Genomic DNA, 13,408 nt, shown 5'->3' with positions numbered 1-13,408 from the left:
TCCCTCCATCCTTTGTCAGTTTCTGAGGGACTTTGGGCTCCTTCTAAGACACTTTGAAAGTCAGAAGTGTATTGATTTTACAGATGAGCAAGCTAAGACCTCAGAGAAGTGATTTGCCTAAGGTCCCTAAGGTCACGAGGAGAATAACTAGTAGCTAGAACCAGGGTCTTGAAGTCACTTGATCCTGGGGATGCACCTTCTAATCAGCCTCAGTCTCACTGTTTATATCTGTACAATAGGTGATAATAATGCCTGCCTCTTTGTTTTACGATTTTCAATGTGAGGACAAAGGGTCATCTTTTCCCTGTTTTTTGCCGCAGAAATTGCCCCAAAACAATAGGGGAAACAAAAATGAAAACCTTCTTTTGATGAAATTGGGAGTCAGCTCGGCCCCAAACCACAGAATAGGTGGTGGGTTGGCCAAAGCAGTGGAAAAGAAACAGGATGTGTGCAGGAAGAAAGGACAGATGCCTTGGCTACAGATTTCTGGGAGTATCAGCAAGGGACACTTCTAGAAGCTGAAGGGCAAACTCAAACTCAAAATCCCTTGCTTATAGCAGCCACAAAGTGGTGTCCTGACAGGATGCTGCACTGGATAGGTTTCCATAGCAAAGAAGGGGCTAAATGAGGAGTAGCCCAGAGGAGCCTCTTAAGACCAATGCAAATTAGAATTAGCTTGAGATTCCTTGTTTCTTACCCACCAACCTAAGATCCAGAAGGTTAGAAACATCTTACCTTGGAGAGGGTGTGAACAGAGGTGTTCTTTATATTAGTGGCAGCTTAAAAGGATATAGTTCCTTTGGAGGGCAATTTAGCCATCAGAGGATCTATGGAAAGTGCAAAAGTACATTACCCTTGACCCAGGAATTCTCTTTCTAGGAATTTGTCCTACAGATTCATTGTATTGCGGTAGATGGCACCTGTGCAAGGCAACTCATTGCAACATTGTAAAAGCAAAATACTGGAAACAATCTAACAGCTTCCTTAGGCTCCTCCCACCAAGGGAAAGATACAAACCAGGGAATGCCTTGCAACATCAAAGCAAATAGGGAACCAGAGCCAGTGGTTAAGTGAAAGAAGCAAAATCTTAAACCAAGTAGTTAGTATGCTACTATTTGTGTTAAAGGGAGGTGGGGGGTAGAAAAAGAATACATGTTCACTTATTTGCCTTGATGGCTATAGTACAGCACTTGAAGGCTCCTATGAAGGGTATAACCCACCATCCTTGGGGAGGGAGTTGGGTGGTGACAAATGAGAGGACAGGAATATGAGGGAAATATTTCACTCTTTCTTGTACGTTTTGAATTTTGAAACTTCTCAATATCTTATGTATGTCTATAAACATGACAACAACTAAAGATTACCTGAGCTAAGATACTTAGCATCACTTAGATCACCTAAATACTGCACCCACTTGGTACGTGTCAGCTTACATTCAAACATGCAAGACCCCACCTTTCCTTTCCTCTACAGCTTCCAAAATTCTAATTTCCTGGATTCCCAGAGGGGTTACTAGGCAACTGTGCAACTCTGCTTCATTCCAGGACAGCTGCAGGCAAGGTGGGGGCCTCCCTCCAACCCGCCCAAAGGTTGACCGGCTCCTGATGTTCTGTAACCCTGGGGCCAGGCTCATTCTGGGAGCCAGAAGTTTCCAAAATATCCCAAATGCCCTATTGTTTAGTTATCTGCATGCACCACAAATTAGCTATAAATGGCTATATTTATTGAGCATTGGTAGTATGAGAGGTGTTCAATAAACATACCCTCATCTGTGCCAGGACCAGCATCATGTACTTATTTCGCAGCTGGGTGAATCAACCCAAATGAAGAATCAATACTCAAGAATCTGATCCCAAAATCAAAGGGAGAGAAGAGTCAGGATTTGAACCTGTGTCTTTCGGACTCCTCTGTACCACTTTCGGCATTGATATGATACAAACAAGTTGCTACCCGGAACTTGATCTCCAGGTGAGCCCAAAACACACCAACACTTGTCTCTGAGACTTGCAGAACCTCAGGAAATCATTTCTGGCCCTCTCCTGGTAGATTTTGCTTCGCACTTCTTAGCACAGAAGAAGCACTCAGATTAAGACAATCTTTTTAATTTTCCTTCTTCTTTTTAAATGTTTATTTATTTATTTTCAGAGAGAGAGTGAGCAAGCAGGGGAGGTGCAGAGAGGAGAGAGAAAGAATCCCAAGCAGGCTCCACACTGTCAGCACAGAGCCTGAGGCGGGGCTTGAACCCACAAAACGGGGAGATCATGACCTGAGCTGAAACCAAGGGTCAGACACTTAACCAACTGAGTCACCCAGGTGCCCCAGGACAATCTTTTTTCTTAATTGAGTGCCAGGGCCTGAAGGCACTTGGTTCCTCTTTCATTGCCTCTCATGCTGCTCTGGCTCCTTATACCTATTAAATTATCACAGGGGCACCTGGGTGTCTTAGTCGGTTGAGCGTGCGACTTCAGCTCAGGTCATGATCTCATAGTTTGTGAGTTCAAGACCTGCATCCGGCTCTGTGCTGACAGCTCAGAGCCTGGAGCCTGCTTCAGATTCTGTGTCTCCTCTCTCTTCCCCTCCCGGACTTGTGCTCTGTCTCTATCTCTCAAACATAAATAAATGTAAAAAAAAATTTTTAAAGAATATTAAAATAAGACAAAAAAATTATACACCAAGACATAGCATATATAACCCACCTACATAATATAACATTTATGTCACATAACATATACTCTCGTGCATTTTTTAAAAGTTTATTTATTTTGAGAGAGAGAGAGTGAGCATGAGCAGGAAACGTGCAGAGGGAGAGGGAGAGACCGAGAGGGAGAGAGGGAGAGAGAGGATCCCAAGCAGGCTCTGCACTGCCAGTGCAGAGCCCGACATGGGGCTTGAACTTACGAACCATGAAATCATGACCTGAGCTGAAACCAAGAGTCAGATGCTTAACTGACTGAGCCACCTAGGCATCCCCCTTGTGCATTTTATTGTTTAGATTTTATGTTTTAGTAATCTCTACATACAACGTGGAGCCCAAACTCACAACCCTGAGATTGTGAGTCATGTGTTCCTCCACCTGAGCCAGCCAGGCACCCCATATTCTTGTGCATTTAAAACATGAGAACTGTGAGGCACCTGGGGGTTAAACGTTGGACCCTTGGTCTTGGCTCGGGTCATGATCTCCCAGTTTGTGGGTTCCCGCCCCATGTCAGGCTCTGTGCTGACAGTGCACAGAGTCTGCTTGGAATTCTCTTTCCCTCTCTCTCTGGCCCTACCCTGCTTGTGCTCGCTCTCTCTCTCAAAATAAATAAAGTTTATAAAAAAATAAAATAAAATAAAATATGGGGACTGTAGCATAAAACTGGGTTTTAGTCTAATTTTTCCCATTAACAATTTTTCTTTACCATTTTTTCTTGCTATTATATATTCTCCCATGACATTTTTCATTGCTGCATTGTTTTCTGTTGGGTAAATGTGCTCTAATTTTTTTGTTGTTCAAGATTTTTATTTTATTTTATTTTATTTTATTTTATTTTATTTTATTTCATAGAGGAGGAAAGGGCAGAGGGAGATAGAGGGAGAAAATCTTAAGCAAATTCCACACTCAACACGGAGCCAGATGCAGGGTTCTGTCCCATGACCCTGGAATCATAACCTGAGCCCAAATCAACAGTTGGATGGTCAACCAACTCAGCCATCCAGGCACCCCTAAAGTATTTTATTTTTATGTGATCAAGGCTCTCAATTTTTCCTTTTCTTCTCATCCTTGTCCTTCTTCTTCTTTTTAAAATGGTTTTTGCCTTTGGGGATGTGTGGAGAGACTCCTCAATCCCAAGGTACTGCAAATAATCACCTGTGTTTTCTTCTTGTGTTGGTATATCTTCCTTTTTAATCCTACAAGTTATAAGCTATATGAATTCATTCTGGAGTACGATGTGAGGCACAATATAATTAGACCTTTTTTTCCCCCAAATGACTCATCAGTTGATCCAACACACTTTTTTTTTTTATTATTCAATACGTATCAATTAAGTTTTTTTTATGAGAAAGATCCAATTAAAAGTGATGGCAGGGGCACCTGGCTGGCTCAGTCAGTAGAGCATATATGGCTCTTGATGTTGGGATTGTGAGTTCAAGCCCCATGTTGGGTGTAGAGGTTACTTTAAAAAAAAGGTTTTTTTTTAACTTTTTTTTTAATGTGTATTGATTTATGAGAGAGAGTGTGTGAGCAGGGGAGGGGCAGAGAGGGAATGGGACAGAGGATCCAAAACAGGTTCTGCACTGAAAGCAGTGAGCCTGATGGGGGCTTGAACTCATGAACCTTGAGATCATGACCTGAGCCAAAGTCGGTTGCCCAACCGACCGAGCCACCCAGGTGCCCCCTTTTTTTTTTTTTAACTTTTTAAAAAAGTCATGGCAAACATAAGGATGACTATAACGTATACCATCCCTCACTGAATAACTTTGAGATTCATAGAGCTTAATTTCACCCAAATAACTATATGCCACATTTCTTTCTTTCTCTTTAATTTTTTTTTCTTTTTTTTTTTTTTTTAAGTTTATTGGGACACTTTGGGTGGTTCAGTCAGTCAAGCGTCTGACTTCAGCTCAGGCGACTTCAGCTTGGGTCATGATCTCAAGGCTGGTGGGTTCATTGGGCTCTGTGCTGACAGCTTCAGAGCCTGGATCCTGCTTTGGATTCTGTCTCCCTTTCGCTCTCTGTCCCTCCCCTGCTCGAGCTCTGTCTCTGTCTGTCTCTCAAAAATAATAAAATAAAAAGTTTAAAATTTTTTAAGTTTATGTATTTATTTTGCGAGAGAGAGAGAGAGAGAGAGAGAGGGAGAGAGAGGAAGAGTGAGAGCACGTGTGCATGTGCATGGGGGAGGGGCAGAGAGAGAGGGAGAGACAGGATCCCAAGCAGGCTCTGCAGTGTCAGTGCCAAGCCCAACATGAGGCTCAAACTCTTGAACCATGAGATCACGACCTGAGCTGAAACCAAGAGTCGGCCACTCAAGCGACTAAGCCACCCAGGCGCCCCCATATTTATTCCAATAGAACTTGTGCTGAAATCCATAATGTTGACAAAAGAAATATTGGAATTGACATATTTAGAAGAAAATTTGCTTATATAGAACCACACTCATTCATTCAATTGTCAGTATTACTGAGTGTCTAATACATGCTAGGTAGCAATAATTATAAGATCTATGATCAAAATACTGATAATGAGGTGAGGCTTTTTTTAATTTTTTATTTATTTTTATTTATTTTTTTTAACGTTTTATTCATTTTCGAGACAGAGAGAGACAGAGCATGAATGGGGGAGGGGCAGAGAGAGAGGGAGACACAGAATCGGAAGCAGGCTCCAGGCTCTGAGCCATCAGCCCAGAGCCCGACGCGGGGCTCGAACTCACGGACCGCGAGATCCTGACCTGAGCCGAAGTCGGCCGCCCAACCGACTGAGCCACCCAGGCGCCCCGAGGCTTTTTTTTTTTTAAAGTGTATTTATTTATTTTGAGAGAGAAGGTGTGAGCATGAGGGAGAGAAAGAGAAGCCCAAGCAGTCTCCACACTGTCCGCACGGAGCCTGATGCAGGGCTCAAACACACAAACCTGTTAGTTTATGACCTGAGCTGAAATCAAGAGTCAGAAGCTTAGCGGACTGAGACACATGGGTGCCCCCAAGTAAGGCTTTCTTAACGAGCTAGCATTTGGACAGAGGAAGTACGGAGTGTAGGCATTGTGACCTTTAGGGGAATAACATTCTAGAGACTGAAACAAGAAGGACTAAACCCTAAGGTAGAAGCATGTTCCAGGAGAAGCAAAGAAGTCAGGTTGTTGGAAGGGGGTAAGTAGAGGGAGATGGGCTCGGAGAATGTTGGAGGTTCAGTCTTGCAGGGTTTGTGGTCTTTGTCAGGGTTTCTGGGGTTTTCTACATTGGGCATACAATATTCAAAGCTGATTAAGACATGCCCGTGTCCTGAGTATCCACAGTTTGTGTCCAGAAGTGTAATAGATATGAACAGAATTCTATAGGATTAGAGAAAACAGAATAAATAAATCCATTGGCAGAAATCAAAGGTGAAGGTTAAGATGGGTCAGTAAGAATTAATGGGTGGTAAGGGATTTCTTTTTGGGGTGATGAAAATGGCTTAAAATTGATTGTGGTGACTGGTTGCACGTTTCTGTGAATATACAAAAGACACAGACACACTTTAAATGGCTGAATTGTACAGCATATGAGGTATATCTCAATAAAATGGTCATAATTTAAAAAAAAATGAATTCAGGTCTCAAGTACAATGGATAGACATTTTAGATAGAAGAAAGTTTTGCTTGGGAAGAGTATTTGTGTAAATTTTTCTTTTGAAAGAAAATGAGAATTCTCTTATTCTGAAACTTTGAAAATTGCAAGGAATTGACAGATAAGCCTTTTATAGACTGGATATTATACGTTTCTAGGCACTGAGCTAGACCTTAGGGTTGCAAAGATCAAAACAATATATCCTCATCATTCAAATCTCGTAGACGAATGGAGTATGTGTGCTTGCAGAGTTACAAAGGTAACATTATTTATTGAACAACTAAAGTATTCCACCCTACTCTGAAATGTCACCTTTGACATACATTAAACATATACTTACATGTATCTGTTTCTGGGCTTTCTATTCCATTGAATAGATCTCTATGATTATTCCAGTCTCAAGTCCGTGTTCTTTATATTATTTTTCTTGGACTGTTTCTCTCTGTTTCTGCCCCAACAGCTTTAGCTGAGTATAATTAACATGCCACATATTTCACTCATCTTAAGTATACAATTCAATGATTGTTAGTAAGAAAAAAATTTAAAAAAAAAAAAAGGGGGCGCCTGGGTGGCTCAGTCGGTTAAGCGGCCGACTTCAGCTCAGGTCACGATTTCACAGTCCGTGAGTTCGAGCCCCGAGTCGGGCTCTGTGCGGACAGCTCAGAGCCTGGAGCCTGTTTCAGATTCTGTGTCTCCTTCTCTCTGACCCTCCCCCGTTCATGCTCTGTCTCTGTCTGTCTCAAAAATAAATAAACATTAAAAAAAATTAAAAAAAAAAAGATTGTTAGTAAGTTTACAAAACCGTGCAACCATCACCACAATCTGAGTATTTTCATTACCTCCTCCCAAAGAACTTCAATGCCCATTCCTACTCCCAGCCCCAGGCAACCACTAATCTACTTTCTGTCTCTATAAATCTGCCTTTCCTGGACACGTCGTATAAATGGAATCATACAACATGTCATCTAGTGTATATGGCTTTATGTTGTCTATTTCTTACTATGTGGTGGGGCCTGGCTTCTTTCATTATTCTTCAATTTTAGGAATTTTTTGGGCATTCTTATGGGTTTATTCTTCCCAACGACCTGGGGAAGAGATCGTGTTCACAACTCATTCTATAAATCAACAGAGATCGCTCTGCTAGGTCCCAACGTAATCATTTATTTTGTCTGTGGCTAAATCTTGAGTCTAAAAATTAAATCCATCTTTGGGGAGCCAGGCTGGCTCAGTTGGTAGAGCCTGTGAGTCTTGATTTTGAGGTTCTATGTTCAGACCCCACATTGGGTGTAGAGATTACTTAAAACTAAAATCTTAAAAAAAAAAAAAAATCCAGGGGAGCCTGGGTGGCTCAGTCAGTTAAGCGACCGACTCAGTTCATGGTCTCACCATTCCTGAGTTTGAGCCCTGCATTGGGCTCTCTGCTGTCAGCACAGAGCCTGCTTTGGATCCTTGTCTCTCTCTCCCTCTCTCTGCCCCTCCCCCGCTCGCTCGTGCGCGCGCGCGCGCTCTCTCTCTCTCTCTCTCTCTCTCAAAAACAAATAAACGTTAAAAAATTATCCATCTTGAAGGGACAGAGGATAGTTTTATTTTTACAGGCTGTCAGACTAAAAAGAAAGTTCCAGAAAGTATCATACCATGTTAAACTGTGGCCCAGAATGAATACATGATAACTAATAGAAGGGCACTCCATGTGTGAGTTCTGGTTTGTTTCTTAAAAACAAAACAAATCTGTACACTCAGCTGTATGGCAGATCTTTCTTTCAGAACATCAGCTGTTTGTTTATTTGTAATCTGTGTGATGGGGACCGTACTACCTACATCTTGGAGCCATGAATACCCACCGGCTCCCAAACCCGAAGAGCATGCGTGGAACAGCCATTGTAATTACAGCTCCTCTCTATTAAGCCCTTTCAGGTGCCCGATGCACTTAACTTTCACAATGACCAGCCACAGCAAGTATCATTACCATGCCCCTTTATGTGTGTTCATTTAAGGCGGGCACATATATATTTTTCTGATTTTTTAAATGTTTATTTATTTTTGAGAGAGAGAGAGACAGAGTGCGAGTGGGGGAGGGCCGGAGAGAGGGAGACACAGACTATGCAGCAGGCTCCAGGCTCTGAGCTGTCAGCACAGGGCCCGACGTGGGGCTCGAACCCATGAACCATGAAATCATGACCTGAGCCAAAGTCCGACACTCAAACGACTAGGGCACATATTTATTGATGACCTACCGTGGGTGAGCACTGACCCAGCACAGGTGGACCTGAGGCCAAGGGGACAATGGTTGCAGCACATGGGGGAATGGGAAGATGCACGCGGCAAAGCAGGAAACAAACACTGAAGGCGTGAATGCCAAGCTCAGAAGGCCACCAAAAAGGCAGCCAACCAGAGATGAAGTGGAGATAACAAGGTAGGCCTTTTCCAATGAAGTCTTCAGGGAAGGCCGTCTAAGAAGCCAATCTCCAATCTCAGACTTAAAAAATAAAAAGGAGGGGCGCCTGGGTGGCTCAGTCCGTTGAGCATCTGCCTTCGGCTCAGGTCATAATCTCACGGCTCGTGAGTTCGAGCCCCACATCAGGCTCTGAGTTCTTCCTGTGTGGATGACTTCTTTTTCTTCAGGTCAGAGCCTGGAGCCTGCTTTGGATTCTGTGTCTCCCTCTCTCTCTGCCCCTAACCCACTCGCATTCTGTCTCTGTCTCTCTCAAAAATAAATAAAAACATTTAAAAACATTAAAAAAATAAATAAAAAGGAGCCAACACCTCGAAAGGCTAGGAGACAAGTATTCCAGGCACAGGAAACGGGCACAGAGAAAGACAGGAAAGGCAAGAGATTACACAGCAGCCACACTGAAGCACCGAGATTTAAAATGCTACCGCCAGATGTCAAATTCCACTCCGTGAAGTTCTAATAAGGGGCCATTAACTGGTCTCACGTGGGGGCTCACCTACAGCAGGTCCTAAGAAAAATATCCCTCTTGCTTGATCCTGGGAGGATGGATTGTCCTGGGCCTCCCTCGGGAGGGGGGTGGGAGTTTTACCCCATTGTCCTTCCCTTCCTTCCTGTTCCCCAACTCCAGCTCTGACAAGGCTGTTTTAATGAGTTTATTAAGGCTCCTTTGTTCAGTGGACCTTTGAGCTGGGGCCTCTCCAGGGGTGGGTGGGCTGGGGCCTGAGCTGGGTGGAGGCAAAGGCCTAGGGGCAGTGAGAGGGCTGGGTGAGCAGGGATTAAATTTACCTCTCAGATGTCACCTCCTCCAGGAGGCCGTCCTTTTCTTCCCTGGATAAAACGGTTGTTCCCAGATGTGCCCCTGCCCTTCTCTTCCCTTCCCCCGCTTTGCTTTGCTTTCGGCACTTAGCTCACAGTAGGCATCCAATTAATATTTGTTGAATAAAAGTTACGTCTTCTTCCATGAGAGAGGAATGGGGTTTGGCCTTTTATTACCACTTCCTTCCCACCCCACTCCCCATCTCCCCAGCGGCGACCACCTCCTCACCTTAATGACCTTCTGCTTCTTTCAAGCACTTTCCACCCTGTAATCACTTATGAGCACGGTGTCCATGCACGAAGTGTAAATTCCAAGAAAGTAAGACTGTTTGGTGGTGATGTCTGCTCTCAAGCACAGTGTCTGACACATAGGAAGTGCAGGATAATTATTTGCTAGGTGAGTAAGTGAATGAATGAATGAATGAATGGTAAAGGCTAAGCTGGGAAGCTTGCTTGCAGGACTCTGAGGCAATGTCTACTGCTCAGAACTCCATGGGATTTTTCCTCTTCTGAGCGGCTCTTATGTCCCTGATACACCTTTACTCTAAATGGTTCTGGAATACCTCTTGAACAAATAGGTCTTAAACTTCAGAGCACCGAAGAATGACCAGGGAAATCCCAGAGCCCGCCTTAAACATAGTGAATTGGTGGGGCTGCCCTGGGCTAATAGAATCTAGCTGTCACAATCCATTTTTCATTCTGCAGCCAGGTGGCTTCCTAAAGTACATAGATCCAGTGAGGCCATTCTCTTGCTGAAAACCCATCTATGGTTCCCTGGTATCCAAACTCCTTTTACCTTTAAAGTTTTTTTTTTTAATTTTTAAAAATTTATTCATTATTGAGAGACAGAGACAGAACCTGAGCATGGGAGGGGCAGAGAGAGGGGAAGACACGGAATCCGAAGCAGGCTCCAGGCTCCGAGCTGTCAGCACAGAGCCTGATGCGGGGCTCAAACCCCCAGACCGCAAGATCATGACCTGAGCCGAAGTCAGATGCTTCACCAACTGAGCTACCCAGGCACTCCTCCTTATACCTTTAACACCTGCATGATCCAGTCTGGGGTCACTTGTCACTTCAAGGTACCAGGTTCTCTCTTGTCTTGGGGACTTTCTTCAAAGAAACTACCTGGAAAACTCTCTCCCTGTTGTTCCTTCCATTTCCACCTTTGAGTTCTTCCTGTGTGGATGACTTCTTTTTCTCCAGACCTCAGCCTAGAAACCCGCTCCTTCCAGAGGACCTTCATGAGCCCCAGTTTCACGAGGGTGCTTTGTTGGCCACACATCCCTGGCATCACCAGAGTTGACTCACGGGGTATTGTTCCTGTCTCTCTTGTCAACCTGTTAGCTTGGCGAAGGCAGAACTTTCTCAGTCCCCAGAACCTAGTGTAGCGCCTGGCACATAATTGGTGGCAACTTGGGGAAGACAGCATTTATTTGGATGGCCACACCCAAATGTGTATGTGTGCACACACCTAGACTGTGCTCAGTGTTACTCAGGACTCATCTCACCCATCTTTTAAGGCCCAGCCTCGCTTTGGATGGCCTCCTGACCCCTTATGGCTTGGTGGTAATAATAATGTTAATAATTAAGGAGTAGTGGGGCGCCTGGCTGGCTCAGTCAGAGGAGCGTGCGACTCTTGATCTTGTGGTCGTGAGTTCAAGCTCCATGTTGGGTGTAGAGATGACTTAAATAAATAAATTTAAAAAATGATTAAAAAGTATGATGTACTGATGCATACAAGGCACACTGCTTTGTGCTCAAGTGTTAACTCATTCAATCTTATCTCAACCCCGAAGAGATAGACACTAGCATCCCAGTTTTACAGACAAGATAGTTAAGGCACAGAGTGATTTAAAGGAAGGAGCATGGGGTGCCGGGGTGGCTCAGTCGGGTTAAGCGTCCGACTTCGGCTCATGATCTCACAGTTCCTGAGTTCAAGCCCTGTGTCGGGCTCTGTGCTGACAGCTCAGAGCCTGGAGCCCGCTTCCGATTCTGTGTCCCCCTCTCTCTTTGGCCTTCCCCCCCCATCTCAAAAAATGAATAAACGTTGAAAAAAATTTAAAGGAAGGAGCATGGCCTTTTGAATCGGGCCGTTCTGGTGTTAACCCAACCTCCATCTCACCAGCTATGCATGACCTGGGCAAGTCAAGAGGTTCTCTGAGCCTTTGTTCTTTCCTACCTCTGTGATGGGTGGGACATAATATCTGACCTATCAGGATGTTGTGAGAATTCATGCAAAGTGCTTAACACATGGCGAGGACCCCATACGTTAGGAGGTGTTATTATATTTCTTGTTTCATCCTTGGTGCATGGTATGGACATTCAAAAGTTGAGTTGTTTATTGAATAGAACTGAACATTCCTAAAATAGTTGCCAACAGAGTTTTAAAATGGGGATGCCTTCTTTTAAAAAAAAAATTTAACGTTTGTTTATTTTTGAAAGAGACAGAGACAGAATACGAGTGGGAGAGGGACAGAGAGAGAGGGAGACAGAATCCAAAGCAGGCTCCAGCTCTGAGCTGTCAGCAGAGTCTGATGTGGGGCTCAAACTCACCAACCGTGAGATCATGACTGAGCCAAAGTCGGACGCTTAACTGACTGAGCCACCCAGGCCCCCATAAAATGGGGATGCCTTCTTTTTTGACTCTTTGCAAGGGCCTCTTTGAAGGCATTTGAATGTTCTCTGAACATACATTTACTGAACTTTTTGTGTAGCAAGGAGTAGAGAGGTAGGAAGCAGGAAGCTTCCTGGAAATGGCCTGATAAGCCATTTGAGATTTAAAGGGGCTCTGGCCTCCTATTAGGCTGGAAACTACTTACCAGCGGCGAGGCATTCAGTTAGTCTTTGCTGTGTGCCAGGCACAGTGCTGGGCTTCTGGGGACACCTGTGGTCTCTATGGTGGTGAGGCTTGCCAAGCCCCACTGGGGCAAAGACAGGCATTAGTACCTTGTCACTTACTTATAAGTTTGAGGAGTGCTCCAGAGGAGAGAAATTTAGTCCCCTGGGAGCCAATAACAGGGGTTTGGGATCTGGTCCCTTTAGCAAGTAAACACTTCCAGGGAGGACTGAAGGTTAAGAGAGCAGGGAGGGGCATCCCAGAGGCTGGGCAGAGGAGTTTGAGCTGCTGTCAGGGTAACAGAGGATGGGCTAGAGCGCCTGCTGCCTCAGGGTGAGAGAAATGACGACTGGACAGACACCACAGGCCCACTTGCTGCCCAATTGCCCTTCTCCTTGTCCCCAAATAGGCCACATAAAACTTGAATGCCCCAAAGAGAAAAAAAAAATGAAATTTAAATTACCCAGAGGCAGCTGCGATCAATATTTAGATCTATATTCCTAGATTTTATTAGAAATAGACATTGTTATAGAAACAGGATACATTATCTGTAAATTGCATTTTATAGAAACTTTAATGTGCTACACATTTTGCCACTTTTAAATGTCTATAATGACACTGCTAATGGCCACCTGAGATTCTATATCGTGTGTCAGAAATACTCCGTTAAAGGCCTACTATACATTCTTTCTCAGATATTTAGTGAACACCTGTTGTGTGGCATGACTTTGCTTGGAAATTTAGGTTGACCGCAGGATCCTCCTATTATCATGGTAATATTATTATAAATGATGTGTTGTTGAATATCCTTGGGGCTCAACATCTGTGCAGACCTGTAATCGTTGACACAGGAAAAATTCCCACAAGTAAGATTTCTAGATTAAAGAAGAGACTTTAAGGTCAAATTACCCTCCAATTAGATTTTACCAATTTATACTCGTACCCACTTCCTGTGTTTAGCTGGTCAATAATGTCCGTTACTTTTTCTGCTTCCTTCTTTCATT

This window comes from Panthera pardus, unplaced genomic scaffold (genome assembly GCF_024362965.1).
Source record: "Panthera pardus isolate Hobbes unplaced genomic scaffold, ASM2436296v1 HiC_scaffold_20, whole genome shotgun sequence".
Classification (NCBI taxonomy): Eukaryota; Metazoa; Chordata; class Mammalia; order Carnivora; family Felidae; genus Panthera; species Panthera pardus.
This window is presented reverse-complemented; position numbering follows the sequence as displayed.